Source organism: Cydia strobilella, chromosome 10, assembly GCF_947568885.1.
Source record: "Cydia strobilella chromosome 10, ilCydStro3.1, whole genome shotgun sequence".
Lineage (NCBI taxonomy): Eukaryota > Metazoa > Arthropoda > Insecta > Lepidoptera > Tortricidae > Cydia > Cydia strobilella.
The window spans coordinates 5,100,763-5,116,585 of NC_086050.1; the positions used below are offsets into that span (position 1 = coordinate 5,100,763).

Sequence of the window (15,823 nt, forward strand, 5' to 3'; positions counted from 1 at the left end):
GAGATGGGTCGTGGGCGCAGCCACACACACACACATGCATGGGTAGTTGCATACATATACAACACCCATCATCGTATATTGGTGCGCCAAGTAAGGTAAGGGATTCACGGGTTTGCAAGGTAAAATTAAAACCATCTAATCTGAACGGAGTATAGAACCTAACTTAAGAGTAACAAGAACCCGCCGCCAAAAAAGCCGCTTCCATACAATCGAACCGCAGTTACGATCTTATTTTAAAAACGACATGCTGAAAATATGAAACTTGACATGAACATTAAGATATCTGTGTCAGGTATTACTTTTTGTTGCTTAAGACTGTCATAGAAAGAAAATATAACCAGTAAAAGTTATTTATGTGTAACTTACTAACAATCTAAACATGTGTCATTTTCAGTTTACATCAGGGGGCCTATCCAAGTTGAGAATCGTTGATAGGAAACGCCTACCGAAACTTAAATAATCGTAGCATCTATCACCCCGCCCCGATACATTTTTTTTTAGTTTGGGGTTTATCGATCTACGATTGTCATCATGGCTAGGCCTCCAGTCCCTTTTGAAAAAGAAAAACTGTGAGAAAAAGTGCTGCACTCCAACAAGAACCTAAGTGTCACGCACAATCCATACAACCAGTGGAGTAGTTATAAAAAAGTAACATCAGACGCATTGACCCAGCAGGATACAGGAAATCAACGAGTACGACTGTACAGCATCCGGGATCTCACAACGAAGTGACATCTCGTCCTGCATCCCAAACAAACAATTTTCAACCTTAATTCCTTGATTCAACGTTTATACCAATGTTTATACAAAGTGTTTTAGTAGATTAGCAATACCAAGGAACTATAAACCTTATTTATTAAGCGTTAAGGATGATTAAGAGGCCGGAAGCTGGTCAGATGATAAATGACTTTGCACTGAGACTGAGGATGTGCAATTATGGTCAACGAGAGATTCGCGGATACATTGACGCCTTTCAAAAGTTATGTCACTTTCGTTTACGTTGTAAGTTCGATAAAATTGTCCTATGTAGGTACATAGTTAAAAATATCAAAGTCATGACAATTTTTTCGAAGTGAATTATAATGCTGATGTTGATTATTTATCACTTCATCTGGTAATATATTAGCAGAACTAATATGGTGTGTATTAAATAAAAAAACCGGCCAAGTGAGAGCCGGACTCGCGCACGAAGGGTTCCGTACCATTACGGAAAAAAACAGCAAAAAAATCACGTTTGTTGTATGGGAGCCCCATTTAAATATTTATATTATTATGTTTTTAGTATTTGTTGTTATAGCGGAAACAGAAATACATCATCTGTGAACATTTCAACTGTTTAGCTATCACGGTTCATGAGATACAGCCTGGTGACAGACAGACGGACAGACGGACGGACAGACGGACAGCGGAGTCTTAGTAATAGGGTCCCGTTTTTACCCTTTGGGTACGGAACCCTAAAAACGGATAATAAATATGATTCCACAGGTGTGTTGATTCGACAGGTGTGTGTGGCTATTATTATAATAAGCGAAATCATTATTTATTATAACAATGATTTAGAATAGTATGTCCATACTTGGACCCGTTGATCCCAGCCCTGATCACTGGAAGCTATATGCTATGGTCACTTTTTCTTTCCTATATGACGTCTACCTAAATATTTCAGTTTGGAATAATGTTTTACAATGCATAATCAAACCTTTTCAAACTAGATAGGTACTTACATTAATTCAGTTGCCATTTCAATTCGCGAAAACGTCATTTGTATCTGATTCATGCTTCATGCATCAGAAAACCATTTCAAAGAACACTAATTCAGTTCAAGTCGGTCTTCTAATTCAATACAACATACTATACAGCTATAATTAATATCTCTCCATATATGGACGGAGGCAATGAATCGCAACCACATCTGATACGGCGTTGTATCGTAGACTGTGTGGCATCATGCCATGCCGCTTGCATTTTGATTGAAACAATCATCACTTTGCCGGCAGCATGACTTCAGTCTGAGGATAAATAGTATTACCAATAATCGTATCCATATATACGCTGTTGCAATATTTTTGTTTATGTGTTGAAAACTTGAAATAAAAATTTGATTAGCGTAAGTAAATTGCGTGCTAAAACAGGGGCTCATTTAACATTACTCCTGCGTACCAGTCATCAGTAAGCTATCATGCAAAGCGCGAAACTCAACGAACTAGATTCTTTAACATGAAACATTTCGCAATGTTTCGCAAATTGAGCGCTTTAATTACACTAAAGCAACGAAGAACTTCGAAAACTGAAACCATTTAAAACACCGAGCTTCCAAATTAACCGTAAGTTGATGCGTGAAACTCGGAACTATCAATTATTTTGGAAAGTTCGTTAAGGATGGAACAGCGTAGCGCACGCAATGGCATTATGCAATTATCAATTCTGATCTGCGTTCTATTTAAATCGTAACGTATTTTTCACTTTGACGAAATTATATTATTCCATCGATATCTGAGTATAATCATTTGAAAATTCCGATACAAGGATCGAGTCGTTTAGATAATTAGATATGGTATCAACAGCAACTGTCAAATTAAATCAAACAGAAAATTCAACGTTACTTCTTCATTACAAATCAACTGATCTTCTTTAAATGTAATATCTAACTCGTGTTTCCTAAATAACGAGATATTAATTAACTAATAAATACAACCATAATTAACTAATCATGTAATAACTCTCATAACCAATTAATGAAAATTGTAACAAAGTTTGTAGTTTTAATTAAACACATACCATTTACTTTTATATAATTTTACGTGCTTTTAGACGATAAAAAAAAATGTTATTTATTTAGGTATCAACCCATTACATTAAGAATAATTATTATATTAATCTAATTTATACATTCTAATCTATAATAAATAATTAATCTATATTATAAGGTTGGTAACAAACGTTCCCTGTTAAACATAAATTTAAAACGTTATTTACCGTAACCTCTTAATTATAATCCAAACAAGACATTCGCATGCGATGTCATTATTTAATCATAAATCATTCACAAATTGTTACTAGTCATGTATAAAAATAAATAACATTACCATTAACATAATTAGACGTCGTCCCATTAGTGATGCAACTTACTCCCACAACTCACTTTTACTAAAAGAAAATGTGAAAATGCATAAATATTTATCATTCCCTTCATGTCTTGTCCCTGGGTGTCAAATGACGTAAGGAAAGTTGCGCAAGTAAGAAAGCGGCCGCGCCCTACGGTTTTTTTACTGATAACGCGGATAATGTTGGACAGGAAATTACCATGTATATTACCTTAAATAATACCTAGATAAAATGAAATTTCATTATTGCTCGATAGTTAAGTGATTGATGGAGCTGGTCTATATTATTTAAGCTATACCTGGACTATCTACTCCACTACCTACTTCTACTTCAGTACCTACTTGTAGTATAGAAAATTACATTTTTAGGGTTCCGTACCCAAAGAGTAAAAACGGGACCCTATTACTAATTTTTAATTATTAGTAATTATTAATTATTAATATAATTAGTAATTATTAATTAGTAATTTTTAATTTGTATTATTGTGGACCATTGTTGTCTGGAATTAAATAAATGATTATGATTATGATTATGATTACTAAGACTCCGCTGTCCGTCTGTCACCAGGCTGTATCTCATAAACCGTGATAGACAATTGAAATTTTCACAGATGATATATTTCTGTTGCCACTATAACAACAAATACTAAAAAGTACGGAACCCTCGGTGCGCGAGTCCGACTCGCACTTGGCCGTTTTTTTTATTATATAGGAGGCAGACGAGTAAACGAATGCGCGACCGCGCGAGAATGAAAATCATGCTAGAGGGTCAGGGGGGTTGTAAATGCGTTGCCGGCCTTTAAGATGGGATTATGAAAATTTCCTGTTGCATCACTAATGTGATGAATTGTCAAAATAATCTGTCAGGTAATCTGCAACGAGTGACCAATTAATGGCAAAAATCAAATCTACAGTTGATTTTCTCGTATGGACATGGTGAACCTACCAAGTCTGCCTGCAAAATACAATAATACGTACTTATCTATTACTTAATTCAACATACATAAAAAACATATATATATATATATATATATGTATATATATAGAGATGTAGGTAACCATGATAAAACAAACATATCTATAATATTAATATACCTATACCTACAATCAAAATCTAGTCTACTAATTAAAACAATTAAAATAATAACTATTGGTTTCAAAAATACTTTCATTCCTCGTCTAAACTAACTTTCAACTTCAACTATTATGCAATAAAATGTTTACCTACTTATATTAAAAACTTGAATTAAATTAGATTGAAATGTAAAGGAATTCCTCTGTTTCCGTTATTGCTTTGAGTCGTATTTATAGAAGTAATCTTGCGTAACTAATGAGGTCAATAAAAATATTTCTTGCAATCTCGTTTTGCATTAATATCTATTCATCTTTTGCGATCATCTTTCTTCTCTTGATGAGATCTAAGTTATAAGCGGAGGACGTTTTCTTTATTAAATTAAAAAGTGAATCTACTATTTAACTATGAACTTTCTAAATCCACTATTCTTTAGATCTTCCCTGTTTTTAGTGCTTGTAGAATGCATATTGCTGTCATCACTTTTTCAAAGACTTGACTTTCGAGCATAGATTGTTGTTCATTACCGAACGTATGATTTTTATCCTCTTCTTGGTAGCACGCCAAATAAAGTCCTTCCATGTTTGAATGAATGAAGGTCAATGCAGAAGGCTATGACTGTGTCTGTTTAGGCAGGATAAACGAGCTGCTCGCTTATCCTGCCTAAACTATATATATATATATAAGTATAAGTTTAGTTTAGTTTTAGAATAGTTAAATTTAATATAGATTAGCATGTATAAATTTAATGTAATGGGTTGATACTCATACTCATACTCATTTATTAATAATATTGTTACATATTATACGTCAAAAATTTAATTTAATTACATTTAATTACATGAGATAGATTACATTATTTTAATTACATGATATGATACCTAAAAAAATAACATTTTTATTTTTTTTATTTATAAGCAATAAAGTAAAGGATCTCGATAAAAAATAGTCTACCAATGCTTAAATACCACTTTTACGCAGGAATGCAGTATTTTGTGCTATTTTTGGTCGTTAGTAGTTTTATTAGGTTGGTTAATAGCTTCAGTTATAAGTAAATAAGTACCTAGATAATTATATTTACTTGTACTTGAAGTATTATAAAAATCGCCTAATCTTAGCACTTTCACCAAAAAACATCGTGTCCAAGAGATTTCACACGGACGTCTTGCACTCATTTGAATAATTCGACCATCGCTATTTGGACGCTTACAACAGGTGTTTTGCTTTCATTTACATCTTCCGCGGGTGATACGTTATCATTATCAATCACCCATTGTGTAATATTAATTTATCTTGTTTTAGCAATCACTGTAGTAAACGTAGAAATAAAATTTCAAAACTAAATTAGATTTTTTTAACTTTATTACTAACAAGTGGTGTTGTAGGCTGAAGATTTTACTAATCAATAGCTAACCCTAAATTACTTCCTTATTATCAGATTTTGTCGTCGTCGAGTCTATTTACTAAAAACAGTAAAAACATCGCCAACGTAGTAAGTACATGTACCTACCTATATGATCTATCCGGCTTTGTAGCTTCATCAAAATCAATTCCTAACGACTGATTGTTGTAAATACCTATGTTTCAAAACTTTGCGTGTGCTGTACCATTAATTAAGACATCACACAAAGCTAATTGCTTGTATATGAGATATGAGTAATGCGGTAACGTGTTTTAAGTCTAAGGGTATATTTATAAAGAAATAGAACATTAGGTTAATTGAGGTACTTATAACATAAATTTATTAAAATAATTGTAGGTCAATACATCTGCATTGCTATTTCGGTCACAATAGCACACTTCATCCCGTTTTTGAACAAGAACATGTCTAAATTACACAGCTAGCTTCAGCTGCATACGACAGGTGACCGACAGATGCCTAGACTGGTTTAGCAACATAACAATTCAATAATAATCTCCATGAATACATGTTTGTGTGCTTATTATTATATTTTAAAACTTAAGTCGCACGAAAAAAGGTTTATTTTCGCATATTTTTATTTCAGTAACTTCAACGATCGATAACGATCATTCGTATTTACAATTAAAACAATGTAAGTACCTACTGAGTATTCTAACAAAAGAAGATTTCGGACAACGTCGAAAGGAAATTCTCTGCTTTGCCCGAAGGTTGACTGGTAGAGAATGCCTCATAGCATTAAGTCCGCCTTTTGTACGATTGTATTTTCTTTTGTGCAATAAAGATTAAATAAATAAATAAATAAAGGAACCCAAATCATCGAAAATCTACGGCTACGGTAACTGCTTACCATCAGGCGGGCCGTATGCTTGATTGCCACCGACGTGGTATAAAAAAAAGACCAATAATTGATACAGGTTATGACACTTACATTCCCTTTCAGCCGTTATGTAAAGGTGAGAGGAGTAACAAGATACAGTAGGATCCGGTCAGAAAACAATATAATTAGAGCATTCTGCGAAATTTTACGTAAGGTTGTCCTATAGTTCAAATACGACGATCGACATGTTATTGATTGCATATCTACTTATACAATGTGTACCATAATAATGTGTTCAGTATTTAAAATAATGAAAATAATGAAACAATAATTCTGTTTAATGTTGAGAATAGCAATGATCACACTATTTTAGTTAATATAAATATCAGTCCAAGAGTTACTCATTTACACAGTTATTCCGATAAGAGTCGTAGGCCCTTTAACAGCATACACTTGTAACTTTAAAAGTTACTTAACTTTCCACCATTTCACTTTTCACGCGAACAATGTAACATGTTAAAGCAACGTTAACGTAAACGACGTGAATTACATAATGACATCATTTGCATTCAGCGGGCTGCTGAACAAGTGGACACGACATTGTCTTGTTTTCGTACATCACAATTGACAATGGTGCTTGATGACTAAGATATCAACATAATGTACTTATACAGAACGCTGGGAAAAAATTATCTTAGACACTTGAAAACTGATTTTTTCGCCCACCATCTACCATTTATTATAAGTTTCAGCCAAAACATTTATCATAATTTGCAACGATCACTAAAGAAAATTTCAGTGACAGGCGGTCAGATAAACGTCAAAGCGATCCCATCCATAAATGTACGGTTTTGTAAATTTTGGTACTGAAAACCAAAAGTCTATCATTAGTCTGTCAAAAGTTTTTTCTACTGCTAATGTCTTTTCTTATAATCTTCTTCATATCGTTTTCCGGTTTTGTATTATCATCGTGATATAATTTAGCAATACCTTAAGTACAGTTACACGCATATTACTCCATATCGCTTCCAAGCGACAAGGAAGCTCGCATTCACATGGACTCAGGTTGCGGGAAATCCTAGCCACCTTCCTTAGTCGGCGCTAACTGTACTCTGCGTGGAAAAACTTGATTCGAACCCGGTAAAGGACTCGATTATGAAACTGGACTAGCCTGTATCGGACACGGACAAGGTACAAATACAAAGTAATAGTGCTAGTTACCCTATTGGTTTTTTAATTGCTTAATTAATTTTAGTCTACCGTACTAAGAGAGATGATTATCGAAACTCTAAACTACTATCTTTGGTACGGTTTGACCAAATCGACAGAAGGGGCGTTTAAAGTTCAAATATTACGTAACGCAATTTGGGGGGAAAGGGGGGTCTTGTAAAACATTACGCTGCGTTACGGGGGCGGGATAGCAGTTCCAAGTTCCAACTAAAATTATTATGCAGCCCAGCTAGCCTAACGCATGGCCCTATGCTAAAGCCCAATAAAAATTCAGCACATTCGTTTAGCAATAAACAATTAACGATTCAACGCATGCGAGACTCCATGAGAACGATACTACGTGACGCTATTCCGATTTCGGTTTCTACAGACCTAGTGCAATATTTCATTTGATTCGGTCAAATTGTGTTTTTAGGGTTCCGTACCAAAGAGGTACAAAAAGAACCCTTATGGTGCGACTCTGTCCATCCGTCTGTCTGTCACATTGCTAAATATCTCGAGAACTATTTAAGCAATCGATTTTAAATTTGGAATAGTTATGAACAACGCTAACCCAGACATCTTGGAAGTGTATTTTTTTTATTTTATTAATTATGGATATTACCCAATTTAAAGAGGGGGCAAAATTTTAAACTCTAGTTACCAGGTCAAGTGGGATATCATTTGAAAGAGCTCAAATTGAACATTTTTTTTAATAAAAAATAAATAAAATAAAAATAAAATATTTATTTACACTGAAAAAAAATGGAGTTATGAAAGAAAATGTGAAAAAAATACCATTCCCCCCCTCCTTATTTCCCAAAGAAAAATAATATGTCATTTTTACATAATAATAACATTATCATAAATATTACAGGAAAAATATAATCACACTTCTATCTAGAAAACTTTTTTTTAATTATCAAAAAAAATTTACTACATTTACTCCTAAGAGTGACAACATTCGCGACCCATTGCTGCCATTGTTGACTTCTTTTTATTTTTGTATTTTAATAATAAACAAACTAGATTATTATGTAAATAGTATTAAAATATTAACGACCATATTTCTACTTAAAATACAACAAAACCGTTTTAACAATGGGCATGGGCACGTGTAGATGAGTATCAGTAGCAAGTTTCGGTGATATATGACTATGTCGAAAGCAAATGTTCAGCATACCGAATGAGGCAAATGAGTAAACGCCCATTCATAAAACTACACAGTTACAATACGTTAGCTGAATTAGTAATACTAAGCATAATATATTGATCTTTTATATTCTTTTAGGAATGAATGAATTCTAAAAATAAACTGATTTTTTTTCAATATGGTAAGTTATGCGTTCCTACACCGCGACCGGGAGACTGGGTTTCCTAAAACCAACACGAATGTTTGTCTCGGTCCACACAAAAAAAGAAGATATCGGGAGCATATACATACAAAGCATGTAATGTATTTATCTGGATCGTTGCTGTAGTGTTAGGAGCCGCATGCATCTTTCCTAAAGGGTTTAGACCTGTAACAAAAACTGCAAAACGAGGTAATCGCAATAAAAGCACGCAATCTCGTCAGTCTCCCATAACCAGCAATCTGCAACGATAAATAACAGACAATCAAACGCTGCGGATAATCGGCCGTTCTCAAGTTGCCAATGTGCTAGGCTTGCATACAATGCAACAATGAAAGTAATTAAGAAATGGCCGTGTGACCGTCGCACGACCGTTTGGCAGATCAGAAGGCCAATTCGGCTTGATTTAATGGCTGTGTAAGATATTAAGGTCTTAATTATGTCTCACGAAATAAGGCACCACCTCTCGCATCATACCATACAACTTAAAAACCATTGCAGGTATACTCGTAGTGTAGTATAGGTATTTATCAAAGCGTCAAGCGAATTCACTTGTAGCGTATTTTATAGGGTCTTCTGTTTAGGGCTCCTTGGTATAGTAATAAGCGTGGCGAACAGTAGATTTTTGTACTTAACGCTACTGCAGAGGCGACTGAGGTAACTGAAACGTTACTGCTGCAGAGTGAACCCGGGCGATGTCACTATCAATTTCATTCATAAAACGAGTGTCAGATTGAACGTTCTAATTGTGAAAGCTTTGTTGCAACAACATCAATGCAATTTATATAGGAAATTGACAGTGACATCGCTTGCAACAGTAACGCTGCTGCAGTCTCAACTGGAATGTCACATTAACGATGCCATGAGCTAATAAAAACAATGAGAAGTAACGCCCAAGAGGCTGGTCTGGTCGATCAATGCGGAATAAATATGGTACTTTTTAGGGTTCCGTACCCAAAGGGTAAAAACGGGACCCTATTACTAAGACTCCGCTGTCCGTCTGTCCGTCCGTCTGTCCGTCTGTCTGTCTGTCACCAGGCTGTATCTCATGAACCGTGATAGCTAAACAGTTGAAATTTTCACAGATGATGTATTTCCGTTTCCGCTAACACAACAAATACTAAAAACAGAATAATATAAATATTTAAATGGGGCTCCCATACAACAAACGTGATTTTTTTGCTGTTTTTTTTCGTAATTGTACGGAACCCTTCGTGCGCGAGTCCGACTCGCACTTGGCCGGTTTTTTTAATCATAGAGTTCCCAATAGACTATTGTGCAAATGTGCACCAGTTCACACGTACAACAAAAAGACACAAACCAGTAAAAAGTTTATATTGTGTTGATCCTTATCTAATTCTGGCAAGAATCAAATTGAATTGTTTTAGTTCAATTACTTAGGATTTTTTGCTTCTAAGCGAGCGAGTGTCCGATGAGAATCGGCCAAGAACAGAACAATACGATAGGGAGTAAAACAGGAAACCAGGCTTGTAAGGTTTTTGCTCAATTTTATTCACTTTTTAAAGGTTGGTGCTAATTGTTGGGAAGTAATCTCAAGAATAAGCTACATAAACAAGGTATAAAACAGTGTTCAGGTTACGAGTATTTGCAACAGTGAGTGATTTTGACCTCAGTATAAATTTTTAGTACGTATGCTGGAAAAAAGTTGCCACTGAACTGAACACAGTTGTTCGCTGAAGGTTGAAATAAATGTTTCTTATTTTATTTTTAAGATGTTTCTAAAATAATAATTAGATAAAATACTTCTAAAGTTTTACAAAAAAGTTTTACGTGGAATGACCCACTTCTATGAACACGTAAAGTGAAGTAACACTTACTTTTCAAGTGGGCCACTTGATAAAGTGTCAATGTGGGTAAAACCTTTTAATTATAGTTCAAAGTATAGGCCAGTCTCCGGTCAATTGCTTTCTAGGTCGCTATAATAGTCTAGCTTAGAGGAAGCACTTAAGTGTAAAATTATTGTTTCACTTGGAATAAGACTATAAAATTCGAATTATTTAATTATGTAAATGTTTACCTGGCGCAACAAATTTAACATAAATGTGGGAGGTTTGAACTAAACGCTTTATATCTTTTATAAAGGCATACATTTCTAATTGAATTAGAAAGTGTATAAAGTAGGGACTTATCACGCGAGGTGACAATATATCGTCTTTAGAAAACGCTTAAAATGAAAGTCGGCAATAAATCTGACTTGTCCTATAAAAGGGCAAAGTGAGCAATAATTATTCAGTTTTATTAAAAAGCAGAAGCACGATATAATAATAATGAATATTATAACTTCAGGAAGTCGACCGGATCAATGTTACATGATGCGCGCCAATTTTTATTCGAATCATAAAACGATCGTAGCACGAGATTAATTTCACCAAGGTTTTATTTCCTGACATTAACTAATGTTATTATGCCTTAGTATGATAATAAATATATATATAACCCCTATGTGTATGGTAACGTAAGTATTATCATTTCTAAAAAGCTGCTATAAAAACCTTCTTGCTGTCAATATTTAGTTTTACAAAGTTTAAAAGTTTTGATTTCCTAACCCTCAATTCACCTTGTCCTAATTATACATACTCGTATTTTTCATGTCTAAAATTGTTAATAATATCCATAATATTGACACTATGACAGTTATAGTAAGAGTTAAAATACTGGTCATAAAACCTTAACCACAGCTCAGTCAGGTGCAGCGGAAGTGATGTTTTGTTAATAATTTACGGCTCGCCACGATCGCCGAGGTGTGAAGCCGACTGACATGGAAAATACTGGCTTAGACCTTTCGGGGAATTGATTTGTTTGATAAAGGTATGTTTGTTTTGGATTAGGAATGTTGAGAATTGATGAGAAAAAATATTCTGAAAATTGCTAGTTCGAAAGTGATTGTTAAACTGTTATTCTTATATGTACCACTAGCGACCCGCCCCGGCTTCGCACGGGTTACACAAAACCTTTACAAGTTATACACTAAAACCTTTTTCAAGAATTACTCTATTGATAGGTGAAAACCGCATCAAAATCCGTTGCGTAGTTTTAAAGATCTAAGCATACATAGTGACAGACAGACAGCGGAAAGCAACTTTGTTTTATACTATGTAGTGATTATTCCTACTCGAGTGTAGTTCGCGTACGCCAGTAATCCCTAAACTACGGCCGCGATCATTGGTGACCCATTTGAACATGCTTACAGGTTAAGAGCCATCTTAAAGCCAGAACGTAGAGGACAGATGCTTATGCGATACGCAAACAATCGGAAAGGGACCAGACGTGGGAAACGCAAACAGGCAAACATCCACTACTTAGCCATAAGTGTTAACCTTCTACAACTTTAACCTACAGGGAATGTAAGTCAATTGCTTCCATCGACTCCGAAATGGCTTAAGAGGACACATGGTCATTTCTCTATGCAAATGTAGGTACCTACCTCCTTTTCCTTCACTAGAAAATGACATCAGTAGTTAGATGTATAAATATATATTTTTTACTGTAAAATTTCCTTCTTCTGCTCAGTAGTTGACATTTTACAGCCAAATTGTTTTCCGTCAATTTTTAATAACAAACATACACTGAGTCACCAAAACCAGAAAGAAAATTTGTAATAATCTAGGATGCAATGGCCATTGATGATGCTGATTGCTGATTACTGTTTCAGTTCAGAATGATTTTCGGTTGCAAAATTACGGATCTGCGAGATGATGTTAAGGTCCATGTTGTACGATAGAATACTACCTACCTCCTAAGCTAAGCTAACTAGCTAAGGCAGGTATATATAGGCTTCTTCGTAAGGCGATGCTAGTTAGGTTGTTTCGGAAATAGGCAGTTTAAAATGTGAATGGGACTGGTGAATGACTCCGTTGTTAAGAGTCGTGAGATCCGTTTTTAACATTTCAAAGGAAGGGGGACCATGAATCGTAGTATCGATCTATTGACCAAAAAAGTTTTAACGACATTTGTTTACCGTAGAAATTAACAAACTTAGCCTTAAGAATTTGAAAAGTTTACATCACAGGTTTATATGATTACAAATCTCTGTCTAATGTCAATTGTGTTTCGTGTACAAAATGAGCGCAAGTGAACGTGTGCACTTTTCTCGTCGTAAAAGGTACTTATTTTAGATAATTGATTAACGTTCACTACTGACGTAATTAGCCCTTAGGGTTAGCAATTATAACGTTTAGTGACTTAGCTTATAATCTGATTAATCCGTGATAAATCGATTAGTTAACTTGTAAGTCGCCGCGTGTTGTACGATTTACGTGCCTTTTAACAGTTTTAGCCCTTATGGCGCCAGTAATAGTGGTTAAATGTAGTACCGTGAATGAAAATCTAAAATAACTGTTATTAGCAATTATTCTCATGACGCTTGACTTCATTGCTACATTTATGTTATGAACGACTTCACGTCTGAAAGTGTTCACGTCATGCTTTAATTTCACCGTTCTGCTAAAAATAGATTTTTTATAAGAAAACCTAAAATTTTTTGTTGAAAAGCAAAAAAAATTAATCCACTTGGCAGATTAATGTTTTTGATTTGTAACCGCTTGCAAATTTTGGAAAATAAAGTAGGATAGCAATAACTTACGTGTTATCAAGTTTTTGGTCTTTTACGCTTAGTGATGTTTGGGTATGGTTTGTCTTGTTTTTATCACATGATAAAATCAATCACCCGGAGGTCGTCACACTTGCCCACTTTAGCGCAAACATCCCTGATGCAGTGGCTCAGCATACCTCTCCATGTTTGACCGCAGTACCAGTACCTCTATATTTGTTCGTTTGCATAAACATTTTCACTCGGTAGTTCCTGTTTGCACTTTCATTTATTGTTATTCTTAATAGAAATAACATTGGTGGGATTCTTTGTGATTGATCGATGATGATGGTTGATCTTAAGACTTAAGAAGAAACAATATTACCTAATAACTGTTTAAAATATTTTGCTTTACAATTTATATGACCAAAAGGACCGATACATCTAGGCCATAAATGCATGGCAATGGTCGGTTATTTTTTTTAATTAGTGGGCCATTTTAGGTATTAAAAGTTGTACGCTACACTTTTTTTTTATTTGGGAATTTTTATGTTATGTCTGCTCCGAATCGAACGCAGACTAATATACGCGTACCTATAATACCTGTAGGTATCCTTCTTTGTACATTGAAGGGAACAAGAAAATGGTCTCTTCGCATAATACAAGCGGCGATACTGTAATATGTTATTACAAAACTACATTGTTCGCAACTAATAATTAGAGACAAAGCCTATGTGAATCACACGCACTGGCCTGGGTACTCTAAAGTACGTAAAATAACAGCTATTCATTCATAGTATTCATGGAAACATTAAGCTTGTCTTCGACATTTTTTGTTACATGGAAGAAATATTATGCTGTGCCTAAATGAAATAAAAGAATTGTGTCTGAATCTTATTGTAAGGAAAAATCATATCTATTAACGACGAATGTGCACTCTAATTAGCCTCTAGTTCAGTGGTTCCTAACCTTTTCAGTACTGTGACCCCTTTGGCTAACTAGGGAACTCGATTTTACCCCTCCTCCATAATCATTAATATTTTTTCTTATAGATAGGTACCCCCGTAAAATGCCAGTTTTACCCCCACGGGGGTAATTACCCCCAGGTTAGGAACCGCTGCTCTAGTTTGTCAGGAACACAAAGTTAAGGGGCCCACTGAGTATCAGTCCGCCGGACGATATCAGCCCGTCAGTTAGAACAAAAATTTTACAATCAGATTGAGTGAGATTGAGTGAGATTTGGTAATCAGTGGGCCCCTTTAGAAGAAATAAAGTCACTGCCATTCTCTCTCCACTACGGTGTTCGTGTACCGGAATTTGTACTAAATCAGTGGTATCGGTGTTTAACTCAAAGAAAATCACATTCGATGCACCAAGTCCAATTGTTTATATATGATAGGTTCTTCCACATTCCGTAACCTAGAATTAAGTGTCATCTCTACATCTCTCCACACATTCTTGTATCCAAGTAAAGATGTTATAATTGCTTGAGAACCGCCACCCTTTTCACGTTCTAAGTTCTACGGTTGTACTAAACGTTGCATAATTACACTTCTCATGGCAAATGGGAAGCGGCTTCCGCATCAATACATTACGTTCCTATTACATTGTCAATCATGTTCCCAAGAAACCAATGGGTTTGCTTGGCTATTCCAATTGTAGGCAAACATTTAAAAGCGACTGTCATCTGACCTCCCAACCAAGAGGAAAAACAAGGCCAATTTTTTACAGTCCTGTTTTAATAGCTTACATTATGTCCCGCTGCCCACTGTTGGGCGAATTTCTCCCCTGCCTTCCACCACAAGTTTGTGCATGCTCCCTGCCAGTCGCCGCTGGGTCGTATCGCCGTCTACTTTTTGGTCTGCCTCTGCCCCAGTCATTGTGTGGTGGGTGAATTCATCTTAGGATTGAAATTCTTGTGCAGTGAAAAGGAAGCTTCCACGTATCGTTACGTTTACTATTGCATTGTCAATCATTATTAACATCTAATGATTAATTCAGGAGATGAAATATCACACATTTGTTTCCGAGTTATTAACACATTGGAGGAAAGGCACGTAATTATCACTTGTAACACCTTTTTGTGGTGTTCTCATTAGCAAACGATGTTTGCCGATATATACCGAATATACCGATTGACGAAAAAAAAGATTATGTTTTTAGAATGTATGAATGTGGGTTTACATTTTATCTGTATTTTACGTACGTTACATTTTATCACACTGTAGTTTCGAAGGTGATAATGGATGAGATATGTATTGTAATACTGTAGTTATAAAATAAGGTAACTATTAGGT

The 15,823-nt window shown here is 35.0% G+C and overlaps 1 protein-coding gene across 2 annotated transcripts in view; it reads right to left on the bottom strand.

The window, feature by feature from the left end:
• Positions 1-15,823, bottom strand: part of LOC134744533 (axoneme-associated protein mst101(2)) — a 169,676-nt gene that overhangs the window by 61,261 nt on the left and 92,592 nt on the right. The window lies entirely within an intron of this gene.